Source organism: Bubalus kerabau, chromosome 1 (assembly GCF_029407905.1).
Source record: "Bubalus kerabau isolate K-KA32 ecotype Philippines breed swamp buffalo chromosome 1, PCC_UOA_SB_1v2, whole genome shotgun sequence".
Lineage (NCBI taxonomy): Eukaryota > Metazoa > Chordata > Mammalia > Artiodactyla > Bovidae > Bubalus > Bubalus kerabau.
In genome coordinates this window covers 270,077,667-270,099,099 of record NC_073624.1, presented here as the reverse complement: position 1 = coordinate 270,099,099, position 21,433 = coordinate 270,077,667, and positions in this window count along the sequence as shown.

Sequence of the window (21,433 nt, the reverse complement as noted above, 5' to 3'; positions counted from 1 at the left end):
TATTCAGACCACTGAAACTTTCCCCATATCAGCAATAATGTGTTTCAATTTTTTTAATCATTTGTTTATTCACTGGAGTAACATTTTAAATTTTTTTAAGAACTTTCCTTTTGCATTCACAACTTGACCAACCATTTGTCACAAGAAGCCTAGATTTTGGTCTATCTTGGCTTTCGACATGCCTTCCTTACTAAACTTAACCTTTTCGAGCTTTTGATTTAAAGTGAGAGATGTGTGATTCCTCCTTTCACTTGAAATTGTAGAGGTCACTGTATGGTTGGTTATTAGCCTACTTTTTTTTTTTAATTTTATTTTATTTTTAAACTTTAAAATATTGTATTGGTTTTGCCAAATATCAAAATGAATCCACCACAGGTATACATGTGTTCCCCATCCTGAACCCTCCTCCCTCCCCATACCATCCCTCTGGGTCATCCCAGTGCACCAGCCCCAAGCATCCAGTATCATGCATCGAACCTGGACTGGCAACTCATTTCATACATGATATTTTACATGTTTCAATGCCATTCTCCCAAATCTTCCCACCCTCTCCTTCTCCCACAGGGTCCATAAGACTGTTCTATACATCAGTGTCTCTTTTGCTGTCTCGTATACAGGGTTATTGTTACCATCTTTCTAAATTCCATATATATGTGTTAGTATACTGTATTGGTGTTTTTCTTTCTGGTTTACTTCACTCTGTATAATAGGCTCCAGTTTCATCCATCTCATTAGAACTGATTCAAATGAATTCTTTTTAATGGCTGAGTAATATTCCATTGTGTATATGTACCACAGCTTTCTTAGCCATTCATCTGCTGATGGACATCTAGGTTGCTTCCATGTCCTGGCTATTATAAACAGTGCTGCGATGAACATTGGGGTACACGTGTCTCTTTCCCTTCTGGTTTCCTCAGTGTGTATGCCCAGCAGTGGGATTGCTGGATCATAAGGCAGTTCTATTTCCAGTTTTTTAAGGAATCTCCACACTGTTCTCCATAGTGGCTGTACTAGTTTGCATTTGTACCAACAGTGTAAGAGGGTTCCCTTTTCTCCACACCCTCTCCAGCATTTATTGCTTGTAGACTTTTGGATCGCAGCCATTCTGACTGGTGTGAAATAGTACCTCATAGTGGTTTTGATTTGCATTTCTCTGATAATGAATGATGTTGAGCATCTTTTCATGTGTTTGTTAGCCATCTGTATGTCTTCTTTGGAGAAATGTCTATTTAGTTCTTTGGCCCATTTTTTGATTGGGTCATTAATTTTTCTGTAATTGAGGTGTAGGAGTTGCTTATATATTTTTGAGATTAGTTGTTTGTCAGTTGCTTCATTTGCTATTATTTTCTCCCATTCTGAAGGCTGTCTTTTCACCTTGCTAATAGTTTCCTTTGTTGTGAAGAAGCTTTTAAGTTTAATTAGGTCCCATTTGTTTATTTTTGCTTTTATTTCCAATATTCTGGGAGGTGGGTCATAGAGGATCCTGCTGTGATGTATGTCGGAGAGTGTTTTGCCTATGTTCTCCTCTAGGAGTTTTATGGTTTCTGGTCTTATGTTTAGATCTTTAATCCATTTTGAGTTTACTTTTGTGTATGGTGTTAGAAAGTGTTCTAGTTTCATTCTGTTACAAGTGGTTGACCAGTTTTGCCAGCACCATTTGTTAAAGAGATTGTCTTTAATCCATTGTATATTCTTGCCTCCTTTGTCAAAGATAAGGTGTCCATATGTGCGTGGATTAATCTCGGGGCTTTCTATTTTGTTCCATTGATCTGTATTTCTGTCTTTGTGCCAGTACCATACTGTCTTGATGACTGTGGCTTTGTAGTAGAGCCTGAAGTCAGGCAGGTTGATTCCTCCAGTTCCATTCTTCTTTCTCAAGATAGCTTACTTTTGATAATGTGTCTCAGGGAATACAGAGGCCCAGGCAGAAAGAAAGAGAGGAATGACTGGTTGGTTGGTGGAGCAGCCAGAATGCACACATTTATTAATTGCATTTGTTGTCTTATAACAGCATGGTTCACGGCGCCTCCAACAGTTACAGCAGTGGCATCAAATATCACCTATCACAGACCACTGTATGCAATACAGTAATAATGAAGAGGCTTGAAATATTGCAAGGATTACCAAAATGTGACAGAGACAGGAAGTAAGCAAATGCTGTTGGAAAAATAACACCAATAGATTTGCTTGAGCAGAGTGCCACAAACATGCGATTTGTTTTTAAAAAAAAACCAATATCTGGAAGAGAGCAATAAAGTGAAGTACAATAAAATGAGTTATGCCTTATTAAGTTGAATTATTTGTTAAATCTTTGCTTTGTTTCAAAAAGAATTAGAAACTGTTGAGTTCATGTTACTAATTTTCTTGATAAACTGAGTATAAGAAACCAATATGCATTATATTCATGCATATGCTTGATCCATTTTTCCAGGAAATGTAAGTTGTATGTCTTTTATTTTCAGTTGAATGTGCTTTTATATATAAGATGGTTACTAACTGGAAGTTAAAATTTTATCATTTTAAAAGGCTGTCAGTCATTTGACTAATTAACATAGACTATCAATATTATTTATTGCATTGTTATTTATTATACATTAGGTCAGTAAGGTATCATAAAACTTTATGTTCAGAGACAAAGAGTAGTCGAACTAAACTTGTCAGCTTTCAATATTTTCTTTAAAATTGGAAAAGAATGATCAGTGATTTTTTTCTATTTCCTACTCAAATTTTAAAAGCCCTCATTTGAAAATTAAAGCTAATTTACTACATTCATTAAAGCCTCACTTACTTAAAGTGATTTTTACTTGATTATGAATATTATGATTAAATGAGTCTTAGTATGCAAATACCACTTAAGTTCATTTACATATGCTACTTAAATCACAAGTTTTTGTAAGCACAGTAAAGTTACACAAAGTATAAAACTTCTGCTAAATGAAGAGTAGGAATCGCCATTCTGCAAGCTACATGGATAGAAGTAATTTTCAAATAGCTTATTTTTCCTCCTTTAAAATATGAAAATGCTATTAAAATTTATGACAGTTCTCTTCTCAAAAATGTAAGCATGGCGTGTAAAAGATATGTGTGTGTAGAATGGAACATATACATATATATTTGTGTAGTATGAAAGATCATCTGTAACATGAAAACATTAATATCTTTAATAACAACTAAAATAATGAGATAAAAATAATAGTAATAACCATCAAAGGTGTCATGAGTTCATACTCAGAGTGGGGTTAGGAGGAAGACCATTCTAGGTTTTACGTGCTGGTCCAAGTATTAAATGAACATGGGTCATTTTAAAAGGAGAAAATCAAATGAAAGTTTATAACATGTATACATGAGAGAGACCCAGGAAAACTGAATACTTGCCAAAATGGCCATAACCCTCACCTTAAATATCACCTTGAGCTAAAGACAGAAGAGGATGTTGGGGATAGTGGCTTAGGACTTCAGAGAGGAAACAGGCAAACCACATAGAGATGGAAGAGGAAGTACTTGGTGAACGAATGTTTGCTGAGCCAGGTGGGGACAATGAACTCAGCGGGGACTTAAGAGCAAACAGACTGTGCTAGGCTGTTCCCTGTCTGTCACACCTGGTTCACACTGTCCTTATCTGTGGTGACAACCCCCTTCCTGCAACTTGTGCTCCATCTACATTCTTTCTGGAGAAGGAAATAGCAACCCACTCCAGTACTCTTGCCTGAAGAATCCTGTGGGCAGAGGAGCTTGGTGGGCTGCTGTCCGAAGGGTCGCACAGTCGGACACGACTGACGTGACTTGGCGTGCACGCCTGCACTGGAGAAGGCAATGGCAACCCACTCCAGTATTCTTGCCTAGAGAATCCCAGGGATAGAGGAGCCTGGTGGGCTGCCATCCATGGGGTTGCACAGAGTCAGACACAACTGAAGCAACTTAGCAGCAGCGGCAGCTACATTCTTTCAGACATTTAAGGTGAAGGTCAAAGTTTCTTCCTGAGTCTCTTGGGGCCTTGACTGTTTCCAACTGAAATAATTCTCATACCAACGAGATATTTTTGGATGGCAAATTTTGCTCCCCTACAGGGGTTATGTACATATGACATAAATGATATTAAGGATTGGAATTATGTGTTTTATACTATATAAAGGGCTTCTTACGTGGCTTTTGAATTGTGACAAGACCCCCAGGTGGATACAGGTTCGATCCCTGGGCCTGGAAGATACCCTGGGGAAGAGCATGGCAACCCACCCAGTATTCTTGCCTGAAGAATCCCCATGGACAGAGAAGCCTGGCAGGCTACATTCCATAGGGTGGAAGAGTCAGACACAACTGAAGCGACTTACCATGCTTGCACACATACTATATAAAAAGTTTGGTGGTAAGCAACCTACATGAACCACATCACAATATCATCACAAAATGTCTTTGAGTCTGATGCTGTTATCCTCCCCCATTAGTGAATGTCAGACTTTGATAATAAGTGGCTTTTGCAGGATTATATGAGTAGGAAGGGACTAAACAGGAGTCTGAAGTGCATGCTCATAACCTCTGTTCTTCATTTGCTTCAACCACAGAGACTAGGTACTGGAAAATTCAGAAATAGAGTGCATCTGTATGTCTGTTATTAAAGTCATTTGTGTGAAAACTCAAGTGTATATTTATTTTTATACCAAATTAGGAACCATGAAGATTCTGATATGTAAGTGTACTTGTAAAAATGCAAAAATGAGTCTTTATAGCATCAAAGTGTTAGTTGCTCAGTTGTGTCCGACTCTTTGCAACCCCATGGATTATAGCCCACCAGGCTCCTCTGTCCTTGGGATTTTCCAGGCAGAAATACTAGAGTGGGTTGCCATTTCCTCCTTCAGGGGATATTCCCGACCCAGGGATCAACCTGGGTCTCCCATATCGCAGGCAGATTCTTTACTGCCTGAGCCAACAGAGTGTATTATACCCTTTTTTAATTTGGTATTTTTTGTTCAATAGAATATTATTAACAATGCATGTTACCAAATGGGACATTAAATATCTGTTTAATTTTATCAATGATATAATCACAACAAAAATTGTCATATCTGGCTTTAAGTCTTTCTGATTCTTAACAGCTGTTCTCCAATCATGAAAAATAAAACGACTTTGTGAATGTCCAGATTTACAAAACAGGTAAGTTAGAGTGTGGTTATATGAAATCTCAGAATATTTCTTACTTTCCAGCATGTGCCTATTGCTTGCTGCTGCTAAGTCGCAGCAGTCATGTCGGACTCTGTGCGACCCCATAGACGGCAGCCCAACAGGCTCCCTGATCCCTGGGATTTTTCAGGCAAGAACACTGGAGTGGGTTGCCATTTCCTTCTCCAATGCATGAAAGTGAAAAGTGAAAGTGAAGTTGCTCAGTCGTGTCTGACTCTTAGCGACCCCATGGACTATAGCCTACCAGGCTCCTCCGTCCATGGGATTTTCCAGGCAAGAGTACTGGAGTGGGGTGCCATTGCCTTCTCCGTGCCTATTGCTTAAACTTATGTAAACCTGATTTCTGAAGAAACCACGATGATGAGCTGAAAAAAGAAAAAAAAGCCAAAATGTCTGACAGATATACAAAGTACATGTCTCTATATTATTAGTGAAAGAGGAGATGGCCCTCTGTTTTCCAGAGGACCCAAGCCTGCCCCATCACAGCACTCTCAACTCTTTAGATGAGTGTCCTTATAAAAGAGAATCAGCACTTAATGTATTAAAGTGCATTTGACGTGTTGATCTCTTATCAGACTTATTTCAGAAAACAAGGAAATTGTAAGTTTTGAAATGGTGCTGTTTAAAAATAGTTTGCAGTTGCTTTTTAAGCCATTCCCAAGATGATGCTGTGAAAGTGCTGCACTCAATATGCCAACAAATTTGGAAAACTCAGCAGTGGCCACAGGACTGGAAAAGGTCAGTTTTCATTCCAATCCCAAAGAAAGGCAATGCCAAAGAATGCTCAAACTACCGAACAATTGCACTCATCTCAAGCTAGTAAAGTAATGCTCAAAATTCTCCAAGCCAGGCTTCAGCAATATGTGAACCGTGAACTTCCTGATGGTCAAGCTGGTTTTAGAAAAGGCAGAGGAACCAGAGATCAAATTGCCAACATCCACTGGATCACAGAAAAAGCAAGAGAGTTGCAGAAAAACATCTGTTTCTGCTTTATTGACTATGCCAAAGCCTTGGCTGTGGATCACAATAAACTGTGGACAATTCTGAAAGAGATGGGAATACCAGACCACCTGACCTGCATCTTGAGAAATCTGTATGCAGGTCAGGAAGCAACAGTTAGAACTGGACATGGAACAACAGACTGGTTCCAAATAGGAAAAGGAGTACATCAAGGCTGTATATTGTCACCCTGCTTATTTAACTTATATGCAGAGTACATCATGAGAAACTCTGGACTGGAAGAAGCACAAGCTGGAATCAAGATTGCCAAGAGAAATATCAATAACTTCAGATATGCAGATGACACCACCCTTATGGCAGAAAGTGAAGAGGAACTCAAAAGCCTCTTGATGAAAGTGAAAGAGGAGAGTGAAAAAGTTGACTTAAAGCTCAACATTCAGAAAATGAAGATGATGGCATCTGGTCCCATCACTTCATGGGAAATAGATGGGGAAACAGTGTCAGACTTTATTTTTTTGGAATCCAAAATCACTGCAGATGGTGACTGCAGCCATGAAATTAAAAGACTCTTACTCCTTGGAAGAAAAGTTAAGACCAACCTAGACAGCATATTGAAAAGCAGAGACATTACTTTGCCAACAAAGGTTCATCTAGTCAAGGCTATGGTTTTTCCAGTAATCATGTATGGATGTGAGAGTTGGACTGTGAAAAAGACTGAGCGCCGAAGAATTGATGCTTTTGAACTGTGATGTTGGAGAAGACTCTTGAGAGTCCCTTGGACTGCAAGGAGATCCAACCAGTCCATTCTGAAGGAGATCAGCCCTGGGATTTCTTTGGAAGGAATGATGTTAAAGCTGAAACTCCAGTACTTTGGCCACCTCACGCAAAGAGTTGACTCATTGGAAAAGACTCTGATGCTGGGAGGGTTGCGGGCAGGAGAAGGGGACGACAGAGGATGAGATGGCTGGATGGCGTCACTGACTCGATGAACGTGAGTCTCAGTGAACTCCGGGAGTTGGTGATGGACAGGGAGGCCTGGCGTGCTGCGATTCATGGGGTCGGGAAGAGTTGGACATGACTGAGCGACTGAACTGAACTGAACTGAACCACCTATCCCTTCCTCCTGTCTATAACAGACTTCTGCTTGAAATAGAGAAACAACATTTGAGAGCGTCATTTTATAGATTCAGTCCAAACCTTTACAGATTTCTTTGGCCCATCTTATTTTTTCACAAATGAGAAAAGAAAATAAATCTGTTATTTTTACATCCTTCAAAAAATGGAAAAAAATTCTTGAACTCCAACAGTGACTTAATAAATGCTAAATATGTCCTCCAGAAGCAAAGTGAATCTCCATTGAGCTGAATGTTATGGAAAGCAGTTAATTACATTTTTAACATATAAAATGTTAAGATTTTGAGAAACCTTTACCCTGAATATTCAGGGGCCCTTGTTGGGATTAAGAACAATGGCAATAATAATGATGATCTATTAATGCATTAAACAATAATGCATTCTTTAAATGCAAAAGAAAGGAAAATCATCAGATACTTACTACCATTCTCTCAGAAGGCTTTTGAAAGGCTGAAAGTGGAGATAAAAGCAAACCTGAATGGAAAAATAAAAAAAAAAAGTTACTTAATACCTTGCTATATACTGTGAAAAATTATTTGCATTAATTATTCTTTCAAATGATACAAAATACCTGTAGGTAGATATTAATGTTCTAATTTAACATATATTAAAATATAGATTATAAAGGGTTAAGAAACTTAATTCACTCTTAAATAGGTACTCCTGAACACCTCTGTTTATTTGTTCACCTCAACATCAGGGAACAAAAGAGCAAAAATTCCCTTGTAGAAATTACATTCTAGTTAATAACATGCATGCACCCACAGATGGCTAAATTTATTTAAAATAGGCAAAATACTCAGTTAAATTTTAATTTCAGACAAATAGCAAATAAATTTTGGTATAAATGCATCCAAAATATTGTGTAGTTAAAGAATATACAATATATTGTGTTTTAAATGTATGTTCCATACATTACATATTAAAATGCATTTAAATGTGAATTTTGATAAACAACAAATAATGTTATGATTATATCCCAGGCAGTATTTGGACATACTTGCATCTCAAAATAAAATTTAACAGGGATTCTCCTTTTTATCTGGTAAATTTAACACACACACACACGCACACACACACACACACACTCACACACAAACTGTATTGGAACATGACAAATGCAATGGAGAAAAATATATTCAGTAACTAGAATAGGAAATATCAGGGGGAAGGGATTATAATTTTAGGTAAGGTAGTTAGGGAAGGCTTCACTGGGGAGGTAGTATTTGAGCAAATATTTGAAGGGAATGACAGAAAAAGCCAAGGTAGACCTAGATAAAAAACTTGCTAGCTCAGCTGGTAAAGATTACACCTGCAATGCAGGAGACCCTGGTTCAATTCCTGGATCAGGAAGATCCCCTGGAGAAGGGATAGGCTACCTACTCCAGTATTCTTGGGCTTCCCTGGTGGCTCAGCTGGTAAAGAGTCTACCTGCTGTGCAGGGGACCTGGGTTCGATCTTCGGGTTGGGAAGACCCCCTAGTGAAGGGAATGGCTACCCACTCCATTATTCAGGCCTGGAGAATTCTGTGGACAAAGGAGCCTGGTGGGCTACAGTCCATGGGGTCACAAAGAGTCAGACGTGACTGAGAGACTTTCAACACACACGGGTTTATAATGCAGTATACTTTATTACTACAATTTACTTTCTCCATTTCAGGTAACTTCTAATTGAAAGGAGCAAATGTCTTAATGAAAAATTTAGGCCTCCCACTAAAATATGCTGTGTACCAGTACTGTAAATAATTTATATAAGGAAAAAGTGAAATTTATATTTATCTAGTAACATGGTAGGAAGACTTTGGAAATCCAGCATGAAAAACTTAACACCTAAGATTGTTAAGCTTTTTTCTTTGTTGTATGTTGTTTTTGTTGTTCAGTCACCCAGTCGTGTCTGACTCTGCGACTTCATGGACAGCAGCATACCAGCCATGCCATATGTCTATGTAATATACTATATATATGTAATTTTTATTGAGGGGTAGTTGACTTACAATATTAATTTCATTCATATAAAATAGTGATTCAAAGTTTTTGTAGTTTTTACTCCTTTTAAATGTTTGTAATAAAATATTTGCTCTGTGGACTGCAAGGAGATCCAACCAGTCCATTCTGAAGGAGATCAGCCCTGGGTGTTCTTTGGAAGGAATGATGCTGAAGCTGAAACTCCAGTACTTTGGCCACCTCATGTGAAGAGTTGACTCACTGGAAAAGACTCTGATGCTGGGAGGGATTGGGGGCAGGAGGAAAAGGGGACAACAGAGGATGAGATGGCTGGATGGCAACACTGACTTGATGGACGTGAACTCCGGGAGTTGGTGATGGACAGGGAGGCCTGGCGTGCTGCGATTCATGGGGTCGCAAAGATTCGGACATGACTGAGCGACTGAACTGAACTGAACTATTTCATTATATAAATACACACACACACACACACACACACACCATCTCCTTTACTCATTCATCTGTTGATGGACATTTAGGCTGCTTCTATATCTTGCTTATTGTAAATAACACTGCTATGAATACTGCAATGCATGTATCTTTTTGAATTGGTGTTTTTGATTCCTTTGGATATATATTCTGAGAGGAATCGCTGGACTATATGGTAGTTATATTTTTAGCTTTTTGAGGAACCTCCCTATTACTTTCCACAGTGGTTGCACTAATTTACAGTCCCACCAGCAGTATACAAGGATACTTTTTACTCACATCCTTGCCAATGTTTGTTATTTGTAGACTTTTTAATGATGGGAATTCTAACAGGTGTGAAGTGATAAGTCATTGTAGCTTTGGTTTACATTTTTCTGATGATTAGTGTTATGAACTTTTTTATGTTCCTGTTGGCTGTCTGTCTTCTTGGAAAAATGTCTGTTCAGGTCTTTTGCCTATTTTGTTTTTGTTGTTGTTTTATATTGAATTGGGTTCACACCTAGGATTTTAGTGAAGTATTCTTGGGAGGTCTTCCATGTCCTCCATAGTTTGCAGTCAAGTAGAGAGCAAGAAAAAACAGAGAAGAGGCATAGGCAGCAAAAATTTAATCATAAAAGAATTCTACTGTTTTTACTAATAAGCCTGTTGAGTAGAAATGGAACCTGTAATGGCTTAAAAGAACTAACAGGATGACTTAAGTGACTTACTCCAAGCTTTAAGTGATTTACTGGAGAATTTAGCTGATTAGATCATTTAAAATTTAAAGTCTCAGTCTTAGTGATGTTAATGCATTGATATATCAATTTTCCACTATAAATTTTCCCATGGAATATTCCAAGCAAGAAAATTAGCCTACATATTACAGACATATATAACTTTGATAAATCATGTAAATTATATACAGCATTCTGAAAGTAACCTACTCTTTTCATAAATATACAGAGAGAATAAAAGTTATTCACCATAAATCTTGAACTATTTAAGGAAATCTTAGGACTCCCAGGTGGCGCTAGTGGTAAAGAATTTGCCTGCCAATGCAGTAGACACAAGAGACGCAGTTCAATTTCTGGGCTGGGAATATCCCCTGGAGTAGGAAATGGCAACTCCTTCCACTATTCTTGCCTGGAAAATTCCATGGACAGGGAAACCTGGCAGGCTACAGTCCATGGGGTCACAGAAGTCAGACAAAACTGAGCAACTGAGCACACACACACACATATGGGGTATTTTAAACCTCATGTATATACTATTTAAATATAATTGGACATTTCTAGGCCAAGGAAAACAGTAATTATATCTAAAACATTGACCCCATCTTGAGGGTACACATCATGGAAGTAGTTGTTCAAGGACAAACATGGCCATTTCTTCTGAGTACCAGACATGAGTCTTACGTATGCAGGTTTGATTAAAATCTTATCAAAGCAATATTGTCATCCTTAAACATTAATAAGAGGAAAGGAGTTCCTATAAGGGAATAATGAAGTTTCTATCTCTTATTTAGTTAAAAATTTCAAAGTTAATAAAAGAATGTTTTAAAGGGAAATATTATTTGTCACAAATATAAAGCCAGTGTTGAAATAAATCAATTAAAATAAATTAAAATTGCTTTAATGCCTTCTAATCCTGAAAAAATTCAAATAACTCAGTGAATTCAGTAGCTTAATTCTTAGAACACAAATACATAGTAACATAGTCCAAATGAGCAGGTAGGTGGATGTTTGTTAAATGATTTAAGTGGTTTGATTTAAAGTAGTCAATAAGCTAGTCAAAACTATGGGAGGTGGCTAAATATATACACACCTCAAATGCATTGTTATTTGAGCATTGCATTTTTTCCTAGGTACCTTAAGTGTGTGCATGTGGTATGCGGACATGAAGAAAAAGCATGTTCTTTCATTTTTTCAAAAGATAATTTCTTTTTAAGTAAAAAGATCAATAGAGTGTCATGGAGGATGATCAAGGAAAGAATAAACTTAGGGTATATGTATTCTCTTTCAAATCATTAATATGTTCAGTTATTAGGAAAATTCTTTAAGTGTTTAATGAGAATCTGTAACTGTTTTCCTGCTATTTCTATCATTTTTAATGACTATAGAAGGTGGGCCCAAGCATACACAGTAGAGTTCAATGGCTCATTATGTACTCTTTCCACACATATTTGCTGAGTGTTTCCTGCAGAGAAAGAAAAGTAAGACAGTAAAAGAAGAATTTAGAATTTCTTGAAAGTGCATAATTGAATAGATGCCTAAGTTTAAACAGATGCTAATATCACACAGAGTATTTGCTCTTAAGCTATAGGAATCCATTAGTATGCCTTACGTGTAGATAGTACCCCTGGAGCAAAGGAGAGAGAGAAAGCAATGAATTTATTGGAAAAAAATTCTATAATTTTGAATTTAAACACGTGCCTGGGATTACCCTTCTTTGACAAGTTTGACACATCCACACTATGTGAATTGAGAGCTCTAGCAGTCTGGGTCTGTCTAATCAAGAAGTAGAAACCACACACTAGATTAAATAGGGGACATTTAATATACAGATTTGTTAATTATGATTTAATGTGATTGTCTTTTGAAAGATAAATTCTGAATTAATGTGTGTGTTTACCAATGATGTTTCTAGAGCAACATTCTACTGGAGTTATTATTTTTAAGAAGTATTATTTCAAGTGCCGCTAGCATTGCTTACCATGAGAAACAAGGTATCTTAGGAAGAGTGTTTGAAAAGGGTCAAAATAACTGAGATTCAAGCTCTTCTTTTGCTAGTGTTTCCTTAGGAGCTTCTGCAAATCTCTAAATGTCTTATTCTCCTGAATTTTAAAATAAATTCATCTTCACCCTAGAGATGTGATAAAAAGCAAATGAAATAATGTAGGTAAAAGCACTTGAAAGCATTAAAATGTTAACAAAAAATGAAATTCTATTGACATCGTTGATCAAAGTGATCGCTTAAGTTCTCCACCAAAATAGGTAAATGCCTCAAATCCTTCTACCTGTCAAGTAACAATGAGAAGAGAGATACAAAAAATAACAATTTCCAAAGATTTCTTGCCTACAGATGGGGTAAGTGTTCTCCCAGAAGCATTGCACACCAGTTTCATAGAAGAGACACAGATACAACTCTGCTACTGGGGATAAGGGATTAATATGCAAGAGGGAGGAGCTTGTGGGAATCCTGCTCTCTCTTACACTGTCTATCTGGCTCTGGTGTGGGGATGTGAACTTTTAACAAACAAATCTACAACGTTTTTATGCTCCTTTGTTAAATGGGAAAGAGGAAAATAAATTAGGCTTCCAGGGTGCCTAAATTATTGACATAGCACTGTGAAATTAATTCATTATTTAGATCTAGCTGTGATCAACTTACTCCTGGACACATCAGGACTCAACTCCAATGATTTTTCCCAATTGCTTTAGAACCTGTTAAAAGCAGACAATAGGTCATCCAAGTCACACACCTAGTCAGCCCTGAAAGTAGGGCAATCAGTCATTTCATTACAGCTGCTCCTGTTCTTCCTACTGGTTGGTTTTCCACATAGTGTTAAAATTTAATTGTATCAATTGCTCTTGAACATGACATCTAAAAGAAAATCTTATTTTCAGTTTTGTGCTACTTTCAATATATATATATATGTACATTAATCTGTATCTCTCCATGTTTTCATATTCAGAATTTAAATTTCTTTTGTCAATGCTATTATACTTACCTGTATTTTCATTACCTCAGAGTTTTGTTTTTAATTCATTGCAATTAATTTTAATTATTACAAAACGGTAAATTTCTTAGGTAAATTGTCAAGATTAAAATTCAAGCAACATTTTTTCTGAAATAATTATTGATTTACATTTGAATTAACAAAGCCATGTTTTAAAACATTATTTTGAGAAGATTTACACAGATATCTATGACACTGATTTTTGAGACTTCATGAGATAGATACCCATCAGCTTTTTTTTCAGATATTCTCCAGATTTTTAAAGTAAAATACACAGAATATTACAGGTAAGTATAATATCTTTGAATCTACTTTCACTCCCTGCTATTCTTCCCTTTCTATTTCCCTCCATTCTTTCCTCAGAGTTAAACATTATTGCAGGAAGCACCACATTGTACCTCACATATTGGGGAAGTATCAAAGAAGAATATCCACAATTATCTGAAAAGTCAGGCTGGATTTTCATTATGCATTTCAACTGGAACCATGTATTATAACATATTAATGTAGAATCTTATATGAAAATACCACTGTGTCACAGTATACCAGATCAAAGGAAAAAAAAACTAAAGGCTACTGTTCTCAAAAAATTATTTTGTTTCTGAAAATATTTTGAATATTTTAAGAGTGAGTTTTTTAACAGGTAGTGAATGAATTATTTTAAAAAGATTAGTCTTTGGATAATTCTGATATTAGAACATTCTTTTCATATATTAAATGAATATAAAATTATCATCTGCTTTCCTATATCATACCATGCACACTGACACTATGCACATTTTTTAATCTCTTTGCAACTCAAGTTTCCCTTGAACTTTGAAATGACCCAGAGGGATGGAATGGGGAGGGAGGAGGGAGGAGGGTTCAGGATGGGGAACACATGTATACCTGTGGCGGATTCATTTTGATATTTGGCAAATCTGATACAGTTATGTAAAGTTTAAAAATAAAATAAAATTAAAAAAAAAAAAAAAATTAGTCTTGACAACTGAGGTAGAAATACATATTTAATATATTTTTACCTGCATTTTATTATATTTTACCTGCATTCTTGCTCTGATTATCATTGATAGTGGACTTATGTTACTTATGAAGACCTTTGGATTTTGTTTTCTTAGTTAAATAGAATGAAAAGCCAAAGAGACAAAGAAAAAAATACTGCAAGAGAAATACTTTGTCAGAGGACAGAGTCCAGAATATATAAGAACTCATACAATTTATTAAGAAGATAAACAACACGATTTTAAATTTGCAAAATATTTGAACAGAAACTTACCGAGTAGGTGTACAGCAAGCCAATAAGCTACATACAAAGTTGCTTGACAATATCCTTCATTGTCATCAGGGATATTACAAGTATAATAAAATATCACTAACAACAGACTGGTTCCAAATAGGAAAAGGAGTACATCAAGGCTGTATATCGTCACCCTGCTTATTTAACTTATATTCAGAGTACATCATGAGAAACGCTGGGCTGGAAGAAGCACAAACTTAAATCAAGATTGCCAGGAGAACTATCAATAACCTCAGATATGCAGATGACACCACCGTTATGGCAGAAAGTGAAGAGGAACTCAAAAGCCTCTTGATGAAAGTGAAAGAGGAGAGTGAAAAAGTTGACTTAAAGCTCAACATTCAGAAAACGAAGATCATGGCATCTGGTCCATCAATTCATGGGAAATAGATGTGGAAACAGTGTCAGACTTTATTTTTCTGGGCTCCAAAATCACTGCAGATGGTGACTGCAGCCACGAAATTAAAAGACGCTTATTCCTTGGAAGAAAACTTATGACCAACCTAGATAGCATATTGAAAAGCAGAGACATTACTTTGCCAACAAAGGTCCGTCTAGTCAAGGCTATAGTTTTTCCAGTGGCCATGTATGGATGTGAGAGTTGGACTGTGAAGAAAGCTGAGTGCCGAAGAATTGATGCTTTTGAACTGTGGTGTTGGAGAAGACTCTTGAGAGTCCCTTGGACTGCAAGGAGATCCAGCCAGTCCATTCTGAAGGAGATCAGCCCTGGGATTTCTTTGGAAGGAATGATGCTGAAGCTGAAACTCCAGTACTTTGGCCACCTCATGCGAAGAGTTGACTCATTGGAAAAGACTCTGATGCTGGGAGGGATTGAGGGCAGGAGGAGAAGGGGATGACAGAGGATGAGATGGCTGGATGGCATCACTGACTCGATGGACGTGAGTCTGCGTGAACTCCGGGAGTTCGTGATGGACAGGGAGGCCTGGCGTGCTGCAATTCATAGGTTCACAAAGAGTCGGACACGACTGATCGACTGAACTGAACTGAACTGAAAAGCTCATTAAAATGAATAAAAATAGAAAGGCTTTTTAAAAGTAGTTTGTATAATACAGTGAAACCCTCAGACTGCTAGTGTGACTACCAATGCTATAAATACTTTGAAAAATTGACCGAATCTTTAAAAGTTAAGCTTATATCCACCATACCATCCATTCTTCTCTTAGGTACACTTGTAGCAAAGAAAAGGAATACATTCCAGGGAATAACTCAGATACAATTGTTAGAAGCTTTATACACAACAGCTCCAAATTAGAAATAACTAAACCAAGCATAGATGAATTCATAAGGACTTTGTGACATTTACCACAGTTGAATGATATTCTTTAGCAACAAAGGAACAAACTACTGATATAATATGGATGAATCTAAAACTTATTATGCTGAGTGAAATAATCCAGAAAAGAAAAATATATTAACTTGGGTTCCATTTATATAAACTTCTAGAAAATAAAATTAATCTATTGTGACAAAATGAGATCACTCTTTGCTTGAAGCCAGGAAGAGACTAAATGATGGAATGCAAAGGGAAATGAAGAAACTTAGGGGTGATCAAGCCATTCTTAATTCTGAAAAAAAGATCTATAGCTACATACAATTCTCAAGGTTCAATCCATTGTAAACTTTAAAGGGTTGTAGTTTGTTGTAAATAAATCACACAGCAATAAAAATGATCTGCAGAAAAACATCTACTTCTGCTTCATTAACTAAGCTAAAGCCTTTGACTGTGTGGATCACAACAAACTTGAAAATTCTTCAAGAGATGGGAATATGAGACCAGCTGACCTGCCTTCTGAGAAACCTGTATGCAGGTTAGGAAGCATCAATTACAACTGGACATGGAGCAACAGACTGGTTCCAAATAGGAAAAGGAGTATGTCAAGGCTGTATATTGTCACCCTGCTTATTTAACTTATATGCAGAGTACATCATGAGAAATGCTGGGTTTGATGAAGCAGATGCTGGAACCAAGATTGCTGGGAGAAATACCAATAACCTCAGACATGGAGATGACACCACCCTTATGGCAGAAAGCGAAGAACTAAGGAGCCTCTTGATGAAAGTGAAAGAGAGAGTAAAAAAGTTGGCTTAAAACTCAACATTCAGAAAACTAAGATGATGGAATCTGGTCCCATCACTTCATGGGAAATAGATGGGGAAACACTAAAAACAGTGACAGACTTTATTTTTGGGGGGCTCCAAAATCACTGCAGATGGTGACTTCAGCCATGAAATTAAAAGACACTTGCTCCTTGGGGAAAAAAATAAAAAAAAAACTATGACTGAACTAGAGAGTATATTAAAATAAAAAGCAGAGACATTACTTTGCCAACAAAGTTCCATCTAGTCAAAGCTATGGCTTTTCCAGTAGTCATGTATGGATGTGAGAGTTGGGCCAGAAAGAAGGCTGAGCGCAGAAGAACTGATGCTTTTGAATTGTGGTGTTGGAGAAGACTCATGAGAGTCCCTTGGACTGCAAGGAGATCCAACCAATCCATCTTAAAGGAAATCAGTCCTGAATATTCATTGGAAGGACTGATGCTGAAGCTAAAGCTCCAATATTTTGGCCACCTGATGCAAAGAACTGACTCCTTAGAAAAGACCTTGATGCTGGGAAAGATGAAAGGCAGGAGAAGGGGATGACAGAGTATGAGATGATTGGATGGCCTCACTGACTGGATGGACATGAGTTTGAGCAAACTCTCAGATATGATGATGGATAGGGAAGCCTGGCATGCTGCAGTCCGTGGGATTGCAAAAATTCGGATGCGACTGAACTGAACGGACTGAAAAATGATTAAGAAACCCAACAAAAATGGAAACAGTACCTATATATATTTTTTTCAGTACCTATATTTTTAACGAGTATAATACTGTTGCGATTTTTCTGTTGTTAGCTTTTGTAAATTCTGGTTTTCAAGAAATTTTCACATTTCATTATATTACCAAATTCATTTACACAAGGTTGTGACTGTATTATTCTCTTGCTGTTCTCATGAGCATATGATTTATAGTGAAGTCCACTGTTTTCATTATTAATATTAGGAATTTGTGTTTTATATATCTTTTTGATCAATATTTCTAGGGGTTTAGCAATTTTATTATTTTTGAAGAATTGACATTAACTTTTGGTGATTTGTGTCTATTTTACATCTATTTTTAATTTACTGATTTCTGTTGTTTTATTTCTGTTTTCTTCTACTTTCTTCTGAGTGATTTCTTGGTCATTTCTAAACTTACTTTCAACTTAAAAACTGAATTTTAATCTATCTTCTTATCTAATAGGTTAGGTTTTAATAACATATTTTTTCTAATATCTTCTATTTTTTTTACCTACTGTACTCTTACTCTTTGACTTTTTTTTTATTACATACTGAAAAGTGCTAAAGTCTCCTATATTAATGATGAATATACCCTTTTCCTCCTTTCAATTCTGTCAAGTTTTTGTTTTAAATCCTTTGAATTATTTGTTCTTTAACATATTGAATTTTATTACTTCAAAACAGTTATCTACTAAGCATCATTATTTGGATCACTTCTGAGTTTGTTTCTAACATTTGCTTTCATTAAATGGTTGATATTTCTATCCTGTCTTATTGCTAGCCCAGAATGAGTATAGGAGGGACTCAAATTCATGCAACAGAAATAAATGGTGGGTTAAAAATATTTTAAAATGCAGTCAATCTAAAGGAAACTTAATATGAATACATAAATAGAGAAAACCAGAATACTCAAAGTAACCAAGTATTGCTATGCTAAGTCACTTCAGTCGTGTCCGACTCTGTGCGACCCCATAGACAGCAGCCCACCAGGCTCCCCCGTCCCTGGGATTCTCCAGGCAAGAACACTGGAGTGGGTTGCCATTTCCTTCTCCAATACTTGAAAGTGAAAAGTCAAAATGAAGTCGCTCAGTCGTGTCCGACTCTCAGCGACCCCATGGACTGCAGCCAACCAGGCTCCTCTGTCCATGGGATTTTCCAGGCAAGAGTACTGGAGTGGGGTGCCATTGCCTTCTCCAACCAAGTATTAAAGATGTATTTTTAAAGAAGTTCTCTGCAATAAAAAGGATAGTTATTAGACTTATTAAAAAGTCACGGTGTGTTACAAGACAAATTGTAGTCTCAATAAAAAGTCAACACCTTGGCATAACCTATTGTGTGTTTAGAACATCAAATTTTTTACATAATAAAACAATTTTTTTTACCTATAAAATAAAAGATGTCAATTTGAATTTCAGAATTCTCAGTAAAAATATTCAATTATTGAAACATCTGCAAACTCACTCAAGGAAAGAAAGACAAAGCAATAATATTATTTTATATCTGGCTTATCTTATGCACAAAATTGCTATGACAACAGTCCTGAATATATGTGAACAAAGAAAATATTTTTCCTAATCGCTAATCAAGAAGACTAGATAAGATGAATTTCCTCAAGCCGAGAGACAACTACAGAAAATGTAAAGAAAATATTCTAGTTCTTTTCTGAAGTAATTCTAAGAAAGATAGAAAAATCTGGCAAAGATAGGCACTGTTGGAATCACTATACAAATGTTTAAAGCTCAATTTCCATCTTTCACATGAAGTAACTGAAGCAATATGAGTAAAATATCTTGTCCTTAAAGCAAAGAAGCAGAAATTCCAAGCCAGGAAGCATGGCTCCAGAGCCAGTCGTATCATCGGGTTTTCTTTAAATACTCTAATTTTCATGGGTAGAATGTAGAGCCTGAAAGATTCCTTTCCTGTTTCAATCTATAGACATCAGCTTATCCTAGTTATAAAGTTTCATTAGTTCTTCTTTGGTTGCTGAGTTGCTTTTCATTTTAGTAGGATCTTAGATACATGTTCTTTAATAAATCTTTTACCTTATTGCATTACTTCCTTTTCAAGGTTCTAACAACTTCCGTTTTAGATTTTTGAACAAATAAAAAAGACCAGATTCAAGTGAGATGTTCCATATGGATGGAGTAAAAGGACTTAGAGTAAGGGGAATAGAAAGAGGGAGAGTAGTTGTCTCACAGTTCTTTAAGGGCTGGTGTCCAGTGGGCCTCCTACTCTTTGTTAGGATTTTGGCCTCCACTCTGAGAGAAGTGGGCTTCCCAGGTTGTAAAGAATCTAGTGGTAAAGAATCTGCCTGCCAATACCCGAGATGTGAGAGATGCGGGTTCCATCTCTGGGTGGAGAAGATCCCCTGGGGTAGGAAATGGCAACCTACTCCAGTATTCCTGCCTGGAAAATTCCATGGACAGAGGAGCCTGGCAGGCTACAGTCCATGGAGCTGCAGAGAGTCGAATAAGACTGAGCACAGCACAGCGGAGAGAAGCAAGTAGCTATCAGATAGTTGTCAGTAGAGACGTGTAATGATCTGACTAGTATTTTACCAAGATCACTCTGTTCTCTTTAGGGAAGATAGTTTCAGGAAGGCAAACATGGAAGTAAAAAGAACATTTGGAATGCTAGCACAATAAATCATTTGAAGGGTGAGGCTGGCTTGATAGAGAAGTCGCATTAGAATTGTTACTATTTCTTAATACTTTCTGAGGATATGGCTATATTTGATCTCTCATGTTTACAAATAATTTTCAATTTGTTGATCACTTTCTTTTATAATAGTTGATTAGAGTGTTTTCTTCAAAACTAAATTTCGCATCTATAAAATGTTTCAGTTTTTTGTATTAGAAGAGCATTTGTAACTTTCAGTTTGAAAATGGTTACAGAAATTTATCCTAGCACATTTTCTTAGATACTACTTTTAGTAATTTCTACACTCAATACCAGATTTGACATACCTTCACTAGATTTTTCCACATGATCTTATTTTATTTTTATTTATTTTTAATTGGAGGATGATTACTTTATAATTTTGTGTTGTCGTCTGTTATAAAACAATGCAAACCAGTCATAACTCTGTGTGTGTGTGTGTGTGTGTGTGTTTTGGACCTCTGTCCCAGCTCTCCCGGTCGTCACAGAATGCCAGGCAGGGCCCCCTGTGTTGTATAGCAGCCTCCTACCAGCTGTCCGTTTCACATGTGGTAATGTATATATGTCAGTGCTGCTTTTTCAATTCATCCCTTACCCTGCTTTCCCCACAAGTCTGTTCTCTATGCCTGCATCTCTACTCCTACCCTGAAAGTAAGTGTATCAGTACTATTTTTCTAGATTTCATAAATATGCATTAATATACGATATAGGTTTTTCTTACTTACTTCACTCTGTATAACAGGTTCATCTAGGTTCATCAACATCAGTTCGAATGATTCATATTTGTTCCTTTTATGGCTGAGTAATATTCCATTGTGTATGTGTACCACTATTTCTTTATTCATCTGTTGATAGACATCTAGGTTGCTTCCATATCCTGGCTATTATAAATAGTGCTGCAATGAATATCAGGGTACGTGTGTTTTCGAATTACAGTTTTCTCAGGGATATGTCCAGTAGTGGGTTTCCTGGGTCATACAGTAGTTTTATTCCTAGTTTTTTAAGGAATCTCCATACTATTATTGGTATGTGCTAACACCTTGGTTAATAGCATCAACATGAGAGTAAAATAGTGTATCTATCACAGAACCCAACATTAAAGATAAAGACAAAACATACGTGCCACATGCTCCAAGTGGCTGATGGTTAATAGAATCATGTGTTAATAACTGAAAACAAAATACTTGTTTATAATCCCTGGAGAAGGAAATGAAACCCA